This window comes from Myiozetetes cayanensis, unplaced genomic scaffold (genome assembly GCF_022539395.1).
Source record: "Myiozetetes cayanensis isolate MyiCay16 unplaced genomic scaffold, myiCay2020 scf6-25, whole genome shotgun sequence".
Classification (NCBI taxonomy): domain Eukaryota; kingdom Metazoa; phylum Chordata; class Aves; order Passeriformes; family Tyrannidae; genus Myiozetetes; species Myiozetetes cayanensis.
In genome coordinates this window covers 47,649,269-47,663,684 of record NW_026087853.1, presented here as the reverse complement: position 1 = coordinate 47,663,684, position 14,416 = coordinate 47,649,269, and the positions used below count along the sequence as shown (strand labels likewise).

The 14,416-nt window shown below is 44.6% G+C and overlaps 1 protein-coding gene across 3 annotated transcripts in view; it reads left to right on the top strand.

Annotated features, from left to right (window-relative positions):
* Nucleotides 1-14,416, top strand: part of OSBPL5 (oxysterol binding protein like 5) — a 179,553-nt gene that overhangs the window by 32,915 nt on the left and 132,222 nt on the right. The window contains exon 1 of one of the 3 annotated variants that reach the window (XM_050335371.1): nucleotides 7,249-7,624. The exons of 1 other annotated variant lie outside the window; for it this stretch is intronic. The gene's annotated coding sequence lies outside the window, so the exon portion shown is untranslated. Of the gene's footprint in view, nucleotides 1-7,248; nucleotides 7,625-8,089; nucleotides 8,261-14,416 lie in introns of those variants that run through there. One more of the 3 variants, XM_050335370.1, reaches the window with a different exon arrangement.

Here is a 14,416-nt window from a genome sequence, read left to right as displayed (position 1 = left end):
TTAAACCAGTATCTCTTTTTTATGGTCAGCAGCCTGCTCATATCTCGGATATCACTCGCATACACTTTTTTTTTTTTTTTTTCAGACAGATCAGCAATGTGGTTTTGAGGTAAATCTCTAGATTGTCTTTATTTACTGCTCTTTGATTCATAGCCAGAGCAGTCTCAGAGCGCATGCACCTGGAGCCCCTTTCGGTGAATCATCATGGGAAGATGGACTCCAGGAGCATGCCTAATTTGCTGTAGCTGTTGATGGATGCTGACTTGATGGGACCAGACTAAAGCTAGTGCAAAGGCAGCTCTCTGAAATGCAAATAGTGTGGATGTTGCATCCTAGCTATCAATTTCTTTGCCCTACAGATCTGCCACTGCTTGCTAATGTAACAATAGGATGAGAAAGTCACCATAGCAGGCCTGATTTCACTCTATGAGGGCATCAGGAGACATAGTATTTGGCAGTGGAACAACAAAGTTCATAAGGGCTAAAAATAATTTTATTTGCAAAATGATGGAACAAATATCTATAGTTCTCTGTGGCCACTGCCAGATCACCCATGTGGACATCATACTTCCCAAGTTATCCCATTATTTCAAGACTCCAATAGTAGCTAAATCCAGCCATCCTCTGTGAGAGTGCCTTTGTGTTTGCACTTCAGTAGCACAGATATAATCAGTGACTCTGGGATGAAATCAGGTCCTTTGTGGCATAAATGGGATGGACAATTTGCTCTGGAACAAACCTTTTTCTGTTGTCCTTTTGGGCTGTTAGTCAGACCATGGTCTTTGATAGTGTTAGATCTGTTCTGGGGAAACAGATTTTTCTTTTAGGCTTCAGTCTTTCGTGTTTTACTTCTATAATTCTAATTTGTGACAGGAACACTGGACAGGTCTCCCTGTCTGAAGTAAAAGTAGGACAAAAATACTGGCATTCTTCTGTGCAGACAAATCAATAAGGTTACTGCCCTTCAGCAGAAACAAAAAATATTATTGCACTTTCTCTTCCTGATCTCCTTCAAGCCCCTGTGGGAGTTCATGAGAGGCATCAGCAATAACAAAGAATCCTTAAAATGAATTGCAACAGCCAAGGAGACTTTTTTGCTTGATCACAAAGGGAGACAGAAGATGGATTTCAGAGAGAAGAGCAAGAAAGAAGCTGTGAGAGGTTCCATAATTTATTAGAGATGAGCTGGATGCAAGACTGAGTCAAGAGTCAGGCAAAATAAAGAGGGTTAAGTATGAGAACAAACATATCCTGTAATGTTTGGAACCACTGCAAGCTTGGGAATATGATACAGTGTTATTACAAAGCTACTAATAGAGCAGATTTGTGACTCTCTGGCCTGACTTCCAGATCAATAGGATACTCTGGGTGCCAGGAAAAAGATTCAGTCACCTGTGAGTCAAAATGCCCCTCTCTGGAGAGAATGGAGTAGAGAACAAATTGGAATTAAGCTGTGATTTCTGGGTGTCTATATCCAGATCTATTGACAGAGTATCAATCAGTCAATACTTAACTAAATATGTGTGAAGAGATTGGTACTGGCTTATATGAAGATCTGTGTGTCTATATTTATGAGTCTGATAGTAAAATCTTTTAAAGAGATACATGTGTTTATATTTCTTCTCACTGTAATATTTCCTGTATGACAATAGCACTCAGTCCAGACAGATTAGACTTGTCAGCATCTGTTCCAAAGTTTATTTGGGACAGGAAGAAAAACAAACCCTGGCTGTTCGTGAAGTTTGACTTCATACAGACATTTCTGATTAGCTGTTGAGGAAATCTGTGATCATTTAGAAACCTGTCAGCTATCCATACTGATGCTGATGTTCCAGTCTTATCCAGCCAGTTATCCATCTTATCCATGCAAGAAGTTCATTCACAAATACATTTGTATGGTCAGATTGGATGGGGCTCTGATCAACCCAGTCTAGTTGAGGATGCCCTTGCTCATTGCAAGGGGCTTGGTGTGGATATGTTTACACATACATGAATGTTTTTGCTTTATCTATCGAGGCTTTGCAACAGCTAGCTTGCTTTGCAATTAGCTTGAAATATGACCAAGAACAAGGGCAATTGGAACGCTTTTGAATACCAAATTGGTTTTGTGTCATGTCTTATCAAGGGTTTTGAAATCTAGCCCAGATTTCACTGGACAATTTGTCAGATCCTGGATATCTCGGCTGCTTTCCAGACTGCTGCTAGTTGCAGAAGGAACCTTGCTCACCAGATCAACTCAGTGTGTTGGGCAATTCTCTGAGGCTTGAAGTTAGTTACTGGCCAGGCCTGCAGGAGCACATCAATGGCAGCCAAACTCTTTGATCTATTTTTCATGCCAAAGCCATAGTAGCAGCATTCATCTTAATCTGCTACCTTAGCTTGGAGGAAAATAAAATAGGTTCATGGTGCTTGATGTGAACAGGCTTCAGCTGAACAGTAAGAAATTAGGATCATTTGACTCCTGCTGTGTGTGGAACAGTTTTACCTAATCTAGGACTCCTGAAGGTGAGACCCCTTGAGATAGAAGTTTATTTTAGTGAGGGGGCAGGGTAGGGAAGGTGAGGTCTACCTGAGCAGTCTTGTTTAATATAAGACACCTAAGATCATAAAAGAACTCTCTGGGATGAGGTCTTGGTAAAAGAATGTGAAATGACATTGTACTGAGACTCCTGAAAAACACCCTTGGGGTTTAAGGTTATAGAAAGCAGTGTACCATCCAAGCACAGGACAGATCATATAGAGAAAATAAACCATGTAAGAGCATCTGTGATCTTTCATCTTGTTACAGGTCTTTAAAGCTGCCTTCAAAGCCTCTGCTACTGGAGACTCTAGTCTTGAACTAGATAGTTCAAGACCTCTTTTGCAGGACCTTCTGGGCTGTGAGTAGTTCATGAGACTGTTGGAGGCTTAGCCTACTGGGTGAAATTGCTGGCCAGATAACCTCTTTGCTGTAACCCAAGCCCAAATGAGGACATGTGAAAATCTTCTGACCACAGTGTGTGGGTAAAGAAAGACTTTCAGGGAGCATGGCACTAACACGGCCAACATCCATCACTCCTCACCGAAACATCTCCTAAGCTGACCTCGAGGCAGTCCACAGCAACTACTGCAGATAGAAAAAAACACAGCAGAAAAGGAGATGGAATACAGAGCAACAGGATCCAAACAAGATCTTAGAATTGTGTTATCTCCCCATTTCAGCAGCAGGCTGACAAGAAGAAGAATGGAAGCTGGCCTCTGATAATGCAGAGTGAATATATTAGCCAGGAGAAAAGTTCCTGCTGGCGAGACACTCAGGAAAAATTACCTCTTCTAACAGAGACCGAAAAAAACCCCAAACAACAAAAAAACCCCAGCCAGAAACATCATCTCAGCAGGGAACACTCTAACAGACAGGAGCTACCACAGTAAACAGAAGCACAGTTTGCAGTATCAAAACACAGTGGCATCCTGCTCCTTTTGATGCTTGCCCACTGCCAGCTGTGAAGTCTTCATGCTGCTGCTTTTATGCTCTGCAATGTGACATCAAGCTCTTTACAAAGCAGACACTCCCTGTATCTGTTACTCACCGTGCAACCTCCAGTGCAAAGCCCCAGTTTTCAGCAGTCATCAGTCACTGAAAATTTTCCTCTACCTTTTGCCGCAAGAGGACTCCACTCTTCAGTGGCTCCCAGGGAGAGGGAGTGTTTTTTTCTAACTTCCCCAGAGAACCCTTCCAGCAAACTAGCAATTAAGAACCTGGTTTGGCAGCAGCTCTGTTTTTCAAAATGTAAAATGAACAAACACATTTTAGTGTGGACTTACCTTTACAGAGCTCCAAACAGACAGACCACTGTTTGTTAACAAGAGGCTCCTGCTCTATCCAGCTACAGCATTAAATATTTTTGCTAAGGAACCTTGCACAGGAAAACGTTTATGGGTAAAATTGATCTTTTTCTTATCATTAATTATATACAGCTGTGTTGAAGCTTGTGGTTAATGATAAAGACCCATGCTTAATAATATCTTTTTAAACTCATTTTTTAAAAACCTTCCTGCTTCTTGTCTCACTGTGTGCCATGAGCTTAAGGGCAAGTATCTTACAATGCTAACAGCCATTCAAATGATGTCTGGTTAATGTGGTTATGGCTGTAGAGACATTGTAGTAATTATAATGATAGGAATATGATTGTTCCTCTCAATTTCCATTTTAATAGAGGCCAATAAATATGTCTTACGGCTTTTATGGTATTTAATAATCTTTCTAGTCATAAAAGGGGGCTTATAGAACTATGTGGATATGTTGGGAGATATAGGAAGGCATAAAATGCAAGTCTTCTGGACTCTGCAAAATAAGTATGTATTTACAATTCACATAAGTAGGGGCTGATCTCTGTTGGGGGAAAGAGGAGCTTAGCAGCTAGCAAAAGGTGAAGGATTTGAAAAGGAGGATGCAGGGGAAAGCACTGCAACCATAACCTAGGCAGGCTGCTGATCTAAGAGAACTGAGTGATCTGTCTGTTGCTGCAGCTCACCTCCCTGTCTGCTTTACCACAGTTTTTAGACAGCACTGATACTGTGTTTTTGCACATCTCCAAGGGTTGCCATAAAAAGACAGTAGATACTGCTTTTCACAGTCCTGACTATGAACTCTTGGACTTGCCTTATTGGATTGTAAGGACTGGAGTAATACAATTGAAACACTTGGACTTCACTCCACCAGCACTAGAATTACAGCTAATTGTGCTTTACTGTTCTTGTTACCCTTGCTTATGGTAGAGTTCACACTATATGATAGACTTATATTGCTGTGCTGGGAAAGTTAAGTGTTGTGAACACTGGCCACTGCCCAAAGAAAATATCCCAGCTGCAGACCCTCCAAAAGGATGGCTGGTTTCTTGCAAAGGAGAACTGAAGCCAGAAGAGTCCTCAGCCCTAATGGTCAGGTACATCCATCAGAGAGCTTTTGTCAAGGGGAGATGTGATATCTGGGGGACACTGATGAATTAGCTTTAAGCTGGGGAGCTCAGGTAGTCTTAGGATAGAAGATGGTGCACACAGCAAGGCTCACCCCAAGTGCAGGGCTGGGTCATGAGCTCTGTACTCCCCATCTACCTGCTTAGGGTTTTGTGGGCAGTGCAGGTATATTTGCATGAACTACAGACAGCACATAACCAGCAAAACCCCAGCAGATGTCTCTTCTGAATGGCTGTTAACAGAACAGACACTAGAGGGCTGTGGAAAATAGTCTTTAAAATATTACTGTTTGCACGGTTTAGTTTCCAGAGAAAATGAGTCCAGGTCCTGCCTTTGACAGACACACAGGGAAGTGATGGATGCTACTCTTCTTGTCTAACCCAGACTCAGAGGACCCATCTGGTGCAAGGTCTGAAGACACATCAAATTCAATTTCAGGGCTCCCTGGACCACTTGAGAAATGCCATGGCTGCATGATGCAAAGCATCAGTGTGACGTAAATTTTTCTCTGATGGTCCAGTTTACTTATAAAATATTGACAGTTTAACTGGCAAGGATTTTGCTCTGTGTATCACCAATGCCACATGCAGTGTCCTAGAGCACATAGGAAAACATAAAGTATTATTCTTTATCATGGTCTGTAACTGTTTTGACAGGAATATTTTGGGATGCTCAGTTTTTAATCAAATGAACTCTGTGTGGCAATGTGGCAGTGAACAGATGAAATACTAGTAATCATGTAATGATTAGAAAGTAGTAAGATAAGAAATTGACAAAAAATAATTTAGTGGAAAACTTTAGACAAAACAATTTTTTAAATTATTTTAAAAATGTTTAAAACAGGAATACTTGGGAAGTGAACTCTCATTCCCACTGTGATTCATGTAGGAATGCTAGAAACCATAGATCTCTGTACCAGAGCAGCCAAGGAGCCACTTCTGTTGCCATGTTGGGACAAAGCCAATCTGGATGCAGACAGCCAGACCAATGTCAAGTCTATAGTTTAGTGAAAAAGTCATTTTTTACCAGACAAGGTACTGGCAAACTACCTGGCTGCATTCGAGTGAGCCAACTCTAAAAGCAGAAGGGTGAAAGGACCAGAGGACACAGAAAGGACCCCGGTGTGGCCTCCAGGAGGCAGCAGGGAGAGGGAGAAGGCAGTATGAGGCAGGGTAAGCTGCTTCAGCCTCTAATACGGTGGCTCTGCCTGGCAGTGCCCTGAGCCAGGGTGATGAGAGGCCTTGGCTCATGATCATTCTGGCACCTCCATGCAGCGCCCTGCCCCGTTGCACAGTACAGGCTTGCCCTTAGGGGGAAATTTTGGTGAGGATTAAGTCAAAATCCCAACCAACTTGAAGGCAGCTGGAATCATGACAACTCTCCACACCTTGCAGATGATGGCAGAAATCACTACAAATGCAGGTGAATTTAGAATCACCTTCCTTATGCAAATGATTCGGCAGCTTATTTAAGGGGTGGAGAAGGGCTGTGGTGATTCTTGAATAGCAGAGGCAGTTGAGGCTGTGTGAGCTGTTCATAGTTTAGTTTATGGTCTGTTTATAGTCCTGCTCTGTACTAAAACTTCTAGGAAAGACTAAAAATAGATGGTGATTTTTCCCTCCACTACCATGCTCTGCTCCTAGCGAGGTGTAGTGCACACTGCTCTGTGTCCCACCAAGCTCAATAGGAGAAAATCAGCTACCTCTTCTGGCATTGTGTGCATGGATATCAGCGATGCCAGGTGAAGCCTTGTAGTCCATGGATGGGCTGTAGTTTGCTGGAGGCAGTGAGTGAGAGAAATTGTGTCCTGGTCCAAGCTGGGCTAGCAGCTTTGGATGAATTCAGGATTTTTTAAGACCTAGGAGACCTTTTCAATTAATGACTTGCTGCTCTGTAGCATTGGAAGCTGGCTTCCTGGGTAGTATGAGGAACAACAGATCTCGTGGGTCTTTGTCTTGGTTTAGAGGCTGCATACACTAAAGAGAAAAAGGATCTGGCTTTTTCTTGAAGGGTGCGGTAACAGAGCACTTCAGGCACATGGTTTAATGCTTCTGGTTTCAGGAGCGTGAGTCTAAGCTTCATGCTGTATTTTGCACTAAAGGTTCAGCTGTACATGGGTGACTCAGACTTTAGTGATGAACGTCAGACTCATGCTGGTCACATTATCCATCCCCTCATGTGATTTTGGTTTCAGAAAGTTTCGGTGCCTTTCACTCTGCTACTCCTTTTCCCATGGCAATGGAGGAGGTATGAAGTCCTGCTTGGCTTCCTTTTCTTGGTCCAGTGCTGAACCGTGCGACCCGCAGAGTGGAGGCGAGAGGAAGCAGCAGTAAAATACGTGCGTCTGGGTCGTTTTCTGCCGTGATGCTTTACCAGATATTGCACTGCCTGTAAAGTCATGCCTCCCCCGAGGGGCAGGCAGGCTACGGCCAGGGATGCGATGATTGGACTGTCCTCCACGTCTGGAGGAGCTTAGGGGTCCGTGCTTGCCATGGGATTGATTTTTCGCTCTGGATGCACAGGCAAAGCTGGGAGCGTGCCCAGCTGCGTGTCAGGGCTGCATATTGCATGGGCGCCTTAGAGCCACGGCGTCGGCGGAGGCGTGTGGCTGGATCCTGAGACAAAGTGCTCCTGCAGCTGGAGAGCTTCGGCGTGGTGATTCCCCCAGGTTGGCTTTTCTCCATTACCTTGCGCGTGGCGTCAGTAAACCCCAGGGATGGCTTGCTACTTGCTGGCCGGGGGGTCCCCGATTTCTGTCTAGGGGGTTGGTGCTTTTGCCTTATTTACTCTGCCTTGGCTTCAGCCTCTCCCTGTGTCGAGGAGAAGAAAGGAACAAACGGCGGGGGGGAAACAACATCCCGAAGGGAGCCGAGCTCCGGCCGGCGTGCTCCCCGGGGGCGCTCCCGAGGGGAGCCGAGCACCGCGCCCGCTCCGCGCCGCGCCAATCCCGCCCGGATTTTGCACGTTTCCTTTCCTTTTTTTTTTTTTTTCCTTCCTTTTCCTCCCTCCCTTTTTATTTTTTTTCCTCCCTCTATTTCTCTCCTCTATTCCCCCTTCCCTTCCCTCCCTCTCTCCCTAGCGTGGTTGGATCAGTCTTTTGGTATTTCCTGCCGCCGCCTCCCCCGAGCAGCTGTCCGGCCGCGGCCCGGCGCGTTCCTTGCCGCCGGGGGAGCGGCTCCGCGGGGCCCACGCGTGTCCCCCGCGCCCCGTCCCACGCGTGTCCCGGCGGCGGCGATGCGGCGGCGGCGGCGGGGAGCGGCGTGCTGAGCGCGGCACGGCGCGGGGGCTCAGCCGCCCCGCACAGGTAAGGCGCGCCGCGCTGCCCCCTGCCCCGAGGAGCCACTTCCCTGCTCCCCCACCCCTTCAATAACCCCAAAAGCCATCCTCCTCAAAAGACTCTATGAAAGCAAATACCCCCTTCCCTCCGATTACCCAAATAAATCCATTCTTATTCTCCCCCCGCCCCCGACAAAATTGAAAGGCATTTGCACATCTGCTATTCTCCTTGTCTCCCGCAAAGCCAGGCTGCCTATTTTTAAATATAGCGTGGTACCCCGGAGCGGCGTGATTTCAGTGAGAGACTGAGCGCTGGCAGCTCTGAGAGGGTAACCCTGCTGCCTGTGCCCAGGTTGTGTGCCGTCGTTTCTGTGTGTGTCTTTTGGGGTTTGGCGATGGGAGCTGTGGGGTGTTCCCCCATTTCTCCCTAGGCCCCCGACATCTCTGCATGGCAGTGCTGGGGGTCCAGCGCGTGGCTGCTGTGGCATCTGGGATGGCGTGCTGTCAAGGAGACATGATTTCTTTAGACATATGGGCATATCTGGTAGGTGGAACCCATTTTTAATGTATTTCTTCCAGGATGGTGAGGAACTAGTAAGGAGATGCACTGTTCCTAATTGGCTAATTTGATTGAGGATGGCAATTACCTTTCCTATAGGCACTTGTACAGATACCATACTGAAGAGCATATGCATTGCTATCTAAAAACCAGATAGACCTGAGTTTGGAAATGCTTTTAGGTTGCACTAAGTGAAGCAAGGCAGCTTCTCTGGAGAAATAAATATATAAGCACACGCAACTGTCTGCTGGATCAGAAACCATGTTTTTCAAGTGCTATGCAAACCTAAAGTGTTGTAGTGTGAAACAATTGTTTAACATAAGTGAGGAGGAAAGTTCTTTAAGCTGTGTAGTCACCTCCTCACTTCATCTAGCTGCAGCAGTATCTTTGTTGTCAAAATATTCCTTCCCCCTCTTTGCACTGATGTACAAGATAACAGCAGTATTCAGCGAGGTCTGTACAAGCAGGGAACAGCCGCTGCATTGGATGCGTCCCCAGCTGCCACCTTCCTTCTTTGGCAGCAAGTTTCCGAAGAGGTGTGAGTGGGGAGGGAGAGAGAAATCTCAAGTCACCCGTGTCGTGGCGTCCCCTCTGTGTGTGGTTAAGTTTTCTTGCCAAAAGAGGAGAATGGGTGTTCTCGGCTGGGCAGTTCGTAGAGGGATGGTGGGTGACCCTGGGAGTGTGCTGGGCAAAAAGGGTGACAGCTGAGCTGGGCCAAAAGGGTGTAGGAGCAGCAGGGGGAGCCGATTCAGCACCAGGGTTGCTTTGTGCTGCTGTTGATCAAAGTAGTGACAGCAGTTCTCAAGGGGGGTTGATGCAGAACGTAATGCTGCCTGCCACCTGTTTTGGTTTGAAGTGGACAATGTGAACCAAAGGAATGATTTAATCATGGTGCTACATGAACGTACCTGAAAGGCGGATTTACTGCTGTAATCTTTTCATGGTACCTAATTTAATTTCCATGTGCTTTATTGCAACACTGATTCATCAGGTGAGTGGGAGGGAGGCTTGTACAGTACAGGTGGTTCAGTTTTCTTTGTTGGGTTAGATATTTAGCAAGGTGCTTTCTTGGGTACAGCATTGGAAAAATGGCTCTGTGTCTGATACAGAGCTGTGCTTTGGAATTTGGGATATCTCTAGGGAAAGACCATTCCTGTAATCTGTAATGTGCAGTGTTTGAAATCAGTATGCTGTGTTCAGAGCAAAACTGACCTGACTGATTCATATTATGTTCATAGATTGTAAAAATTTTAGTTAAGCTAATCTGAAGTGGGTTAGACTCACTGCATGTCCAAGAGAGCTGTTATCAGCTGGAGGCAATTGTGAGATTGCCAGTGTTGCCAACGGTGAAGGTCTTGTAGGGCTTAACCTGGCACTTAAGAGGCAAAAATGAGACTGCCCTGAAGTGTCAGCAGGGCCCTGCTGCTTCTGAGCCGTGGAGCACAGATCTCCCTCTGCAAATGCACAGATTTGTGCTATTTGATCTCTTGTTTTATTTGGGGAAAAAGCTGCATTTCGTGTTTTTTCGCCTGACCTCCCTGCCTTTGAAGCATTAATAGCACAGTGTTTTCTCAGCCAGAAATGCTGCTCCTCACGCCTCCACTCCTCAACATGAGATGTCTCTGGCAGCACATTGTAGGTGTTTATGCATGCCTGCTGTGGTTACTAAGGTAAAGGAAACGCAAGAAGCAGCTCAGGGAATGGGAACCATCCAAATGCCAAATACACGTGGGTTTGGGCAGGAATGACAATGTCCTGCCATGCCAGCCTGTCTCAGTGTGGGTCTGGGCTTGCTCACTGCTCATGCAGGCTCTTGACTGTCACTGCTGGTGTTTTTGTGCTGTGCTTTCAGAGCAGCGGGTGTCTTGAGGCTGAGCAAACTCCTCCCAGGTGCTGCTACGTGTGGAGCGCTCAGCCCACCTTCTGGAGCAATGTGGTTGTGGTGCATTTAATTGTACGGGGCTGTGTCTAAATCACAGGTTCTGCCTTCATCCCAGCCCCTCCCCACAAATGTGTCTCTTTCTGGTCATGCAATGAGAGAGGAAGGACACAACCATCGTGGAAAAAAACCTTTGGATACGTACGTGCCGAGCCTCTGTGTGGGACTAAGGAGCAGTGTACAACCTGCCCAGGTTTCCACATTTCTGAATTTTTGGAATACTGTGTCCCTACTCAAGGTGTAGGGGGGTTGTTGTTGTATCAGGCTCTAGGTACTGTTTCTGCATCTGTGTAATACCAAAAGATCATGGGACTAGAGGGTAATATTCTGCAAAATTGGAAGCAGCTAACAGCAGGCTAATAAGAATTACCTCTAAATGGTTTCTGCCCATCACAAAAAGGAGAGTGATGTGAAAAGGGGATTTTTTTTTTTTTGGGGGGGGGGGAGTGTGGGTGTGGTTAGAATAGTCCAGTTGCATGTGTGGTAGTGTTTTTTGATTTCTTGCCACCTGCATAAGAACCATGGGCATATCCCTTGTTCTTTAGTCTCAGTTTTCTGTAGTGTTTGTAGAGCTGCAGTTGAAATTCTGCCATTTTTTTCTTTATGCTTCTTTTGAATTGAAGGATTTATAGGTGTATAAGTCAAACTCTGAACTGAAAAGGCTCTGTTCTCCTTCTTGTTTAATAAACAGCCAGGTGTATACCTATACTTTCCTTTTGCAATATGTCACTGAGGTCAGTGCCATGCACCAATATTCAATAGCCTTACCCTGCTGGCAGTCTTCTTGGTAGTAGTTTTCGTATGTGCTTTGTTTAATTCCAAGCCCAGCTTCAGCTTACTGGAAATTGACTGTAGGGCTGTATCAGTCTGAGTATTTTGGCAAACCAGTTACTGTTTGCATGATTATTGTATCAGTAAAATTAACCAGCTAAAGGCAAAAAAGAAGTAAGCACGTCCTTAATCAGCTGGGATGTGTGCAGCTCTCCTTGTGGGGGAAAAAAACTCAACATGGAGTCTGCCTGCTTCATCCTATCTAATCTGTCAGTGAATCAATCAATGTGAAATTGTACCCCCAAGGAATAATGTAATAGCTATTTTGTGTGTATTCCCAAACTGGAATGCTACTGTAGTAGAGTCCTGAAGGGTATGCTGTCTAAATCGATCAGCAGAGGCCAAGATAAAAGCAGACTTACTGCTTATCCGTCAGATGTGGCAGAGAGGCATCGAGGGATGAAAATGTCTCGTTGTGTGTTGAATGGAAAGCTTAAACGTGAACTTGGTCCTTCTGCATCCCAACACTTCAAGAACAAAGGCAGTGTCCTGCTAGCTCTCCTTCTGTTTTTCTCAGGGCAAAACCATGAGATTGCTCTAAAAGGCACTTTAATTTTCATACTAATGCAGTTTGTTCCAGGCAACTGTTCTCGTGTCATTGCTCCTTCCCACCTTCAGTGCTGCGGAGACAGCTTGACTTTTGTTACCTGTGTTGTTTGATGCCAGTTAAGAGTGCTAAGCCTATACTAGCATTGCACTATTCAATTGTTTTGCTCTTTTCTCAGATTGTAGCGATGGGGAATTGTCTACTCACAGCAAAAAATTGCCATGTCCCAGTGAGGGGAGGAATGGAATTCTGCTGCACTTGAGTGGTGTCTGTAACTATTGCTCACTGTGGGTAATCTTGGCAGAATGAAAAGGACTATTTAAGTTTCTTGTTTTGTTGTTGTTTTAATGTTTTTACAGTTCTTCTTTTTGGTAAGACTTTCAGCATCAGGAGAAAATCTCTTCTATGTAGTAGTAGGAGGTGACCAAGGCTTTTAGACATTTTATCAAACACTGTGCAGTTTACTCGGGGAGCTGCTGCTGGCTTATCGGTAAAATCCCTGAAATCTGAAGGTGGAATTGCCACTGGATTTAGTACTTGGTCAGGGGGGTTATTCTGGCAAGCTCCTGGCACGGATGCAAATAGATGAGATTTCCATTTTATAAGATGAATCTTTCTGTCTTTTCTTGCTGTGTTGCCTTGGAAAACAACCTCACGCAGTGCTCCAAGCCTGACACTTGCTGATGGGGTGAATAATTATTTTCCCCTTACCTTACTATGGAAAGTAATATGGATTTGCAGATCATTTCATGATCTTTTCTTTCAGATGTGTGTCAAAGGCAGTTCAGTCTAAACATTTTTTTGGGGTTTTTTTGGTAAATCTGCAAATCCTCACTTGAACTTTGAAGGCTTTCTGTGAACATTGAATGCACCATACAAATTACAGCACTAGCAGGCAAGGCAATCTAGACCAGGACACAGGTGTGTTAGGCATGAAATGCACAGTCTTTGTATTTTTCAGTTTTGTTTAAAATAAATTTTCTTCTTTCCATTTTAACATCTGGCCCATCCATTCATCCATTTAACATTTGGCCTGTCCTTGTCTTGCTTTTTTTCTCTGCCTTAGTAATCTTCCTCATTTAAGAGAAAATGTAATTTTATAAGAATCTGTATAAATGGATTTTTTTATTTTGTTTCAATTCAGGATCAGTGGATGAAAAACAAGGCTCATTTTTTTAAAATTATTTTTATTTGACTGGTGTGCCACTCAGGCTTTGTTGCCTGTAATCAAACTGCTGTTACCACCTTAATTTCTCTCTGGACTCCAGTTTATGGGAGGCACATTGGCATGTCTGCACTCATTTATTCATACATCGATGCATTGCAGTAGACTTGGGGAGCTCCAGTTTTGGGCGGGGCTGGAGGCTGTGTAAACCAAGCTCAGACTGTCAGGCAGCTAATCTATTTTTTTCCAAGCTGGTGTTCAAGTTCTGGCTTGTGGAATCCCTCATCATAGGTGCTGAAAGCTTTCTTTTCTGAGAGGGTGAGGTGTGCTGAGAAGCTGGGAGGATCCCTCACCTGTGAGTGTGTCGGAGAAGTGTAGTGTAGGGTCTCTTATTTCTGAGTACCTTGAGAAGGTACATGGACCAAGATGTGTTAACATCAGCTTTCTGTGCCTTTTTCATCTTCTCTTATGCCTGCCTGAATTACATGCTCTTTGTTGTCAAGGTTTCTTACGGTGAGTTCACACAATGCCTGGTGCGGTGTGATCTTGGCTTCTGCTGGGCTGTTCTGTAATACAAATAAAAATAATCCCATTGTGGAAGCAGTATCGTGAATAACTCATATAAATGAGCTAAGAGAGTGGGTGCAACAGTGCAGTTTTGTTCTCTTCTTTGAACAGGTGCATCTCCATGAGGAAATAAAAGGTAGGTAGGTAGGGACCAAGTAAGAAACATTGAGCAACAACAGACTGTGACTCAGAAGCAATTTAGCCATAATAATCTCCACAGTGCTAAAGATTCCTTTTCCCAGAAATGCACAATATGATGTTCTCTGCCATAAAGCTGTCATCAGCTGACATCATTGTATTAACATAAAACTTGCTGTTATCCACAAGATGCACAGTTAGCAGAGAGAAGTTCCTGTGCCAGCTGCTAATTATTACTAATGTTCTCCCAGTTGTTGAAAACCAATGTATTAAATATATTTCCTGCTTAGTATTTTATTCCTGATGACTGGTATGCCTACATTGTGTTAAAAATAATGCTTCTAGTACTTCTAGTATCAGTTCAAGTGTTACCAAGCCAGCATTTGATTTATTTATGAGAACACAGAATGACCGTTTACCAACACAGAATGACCGTTT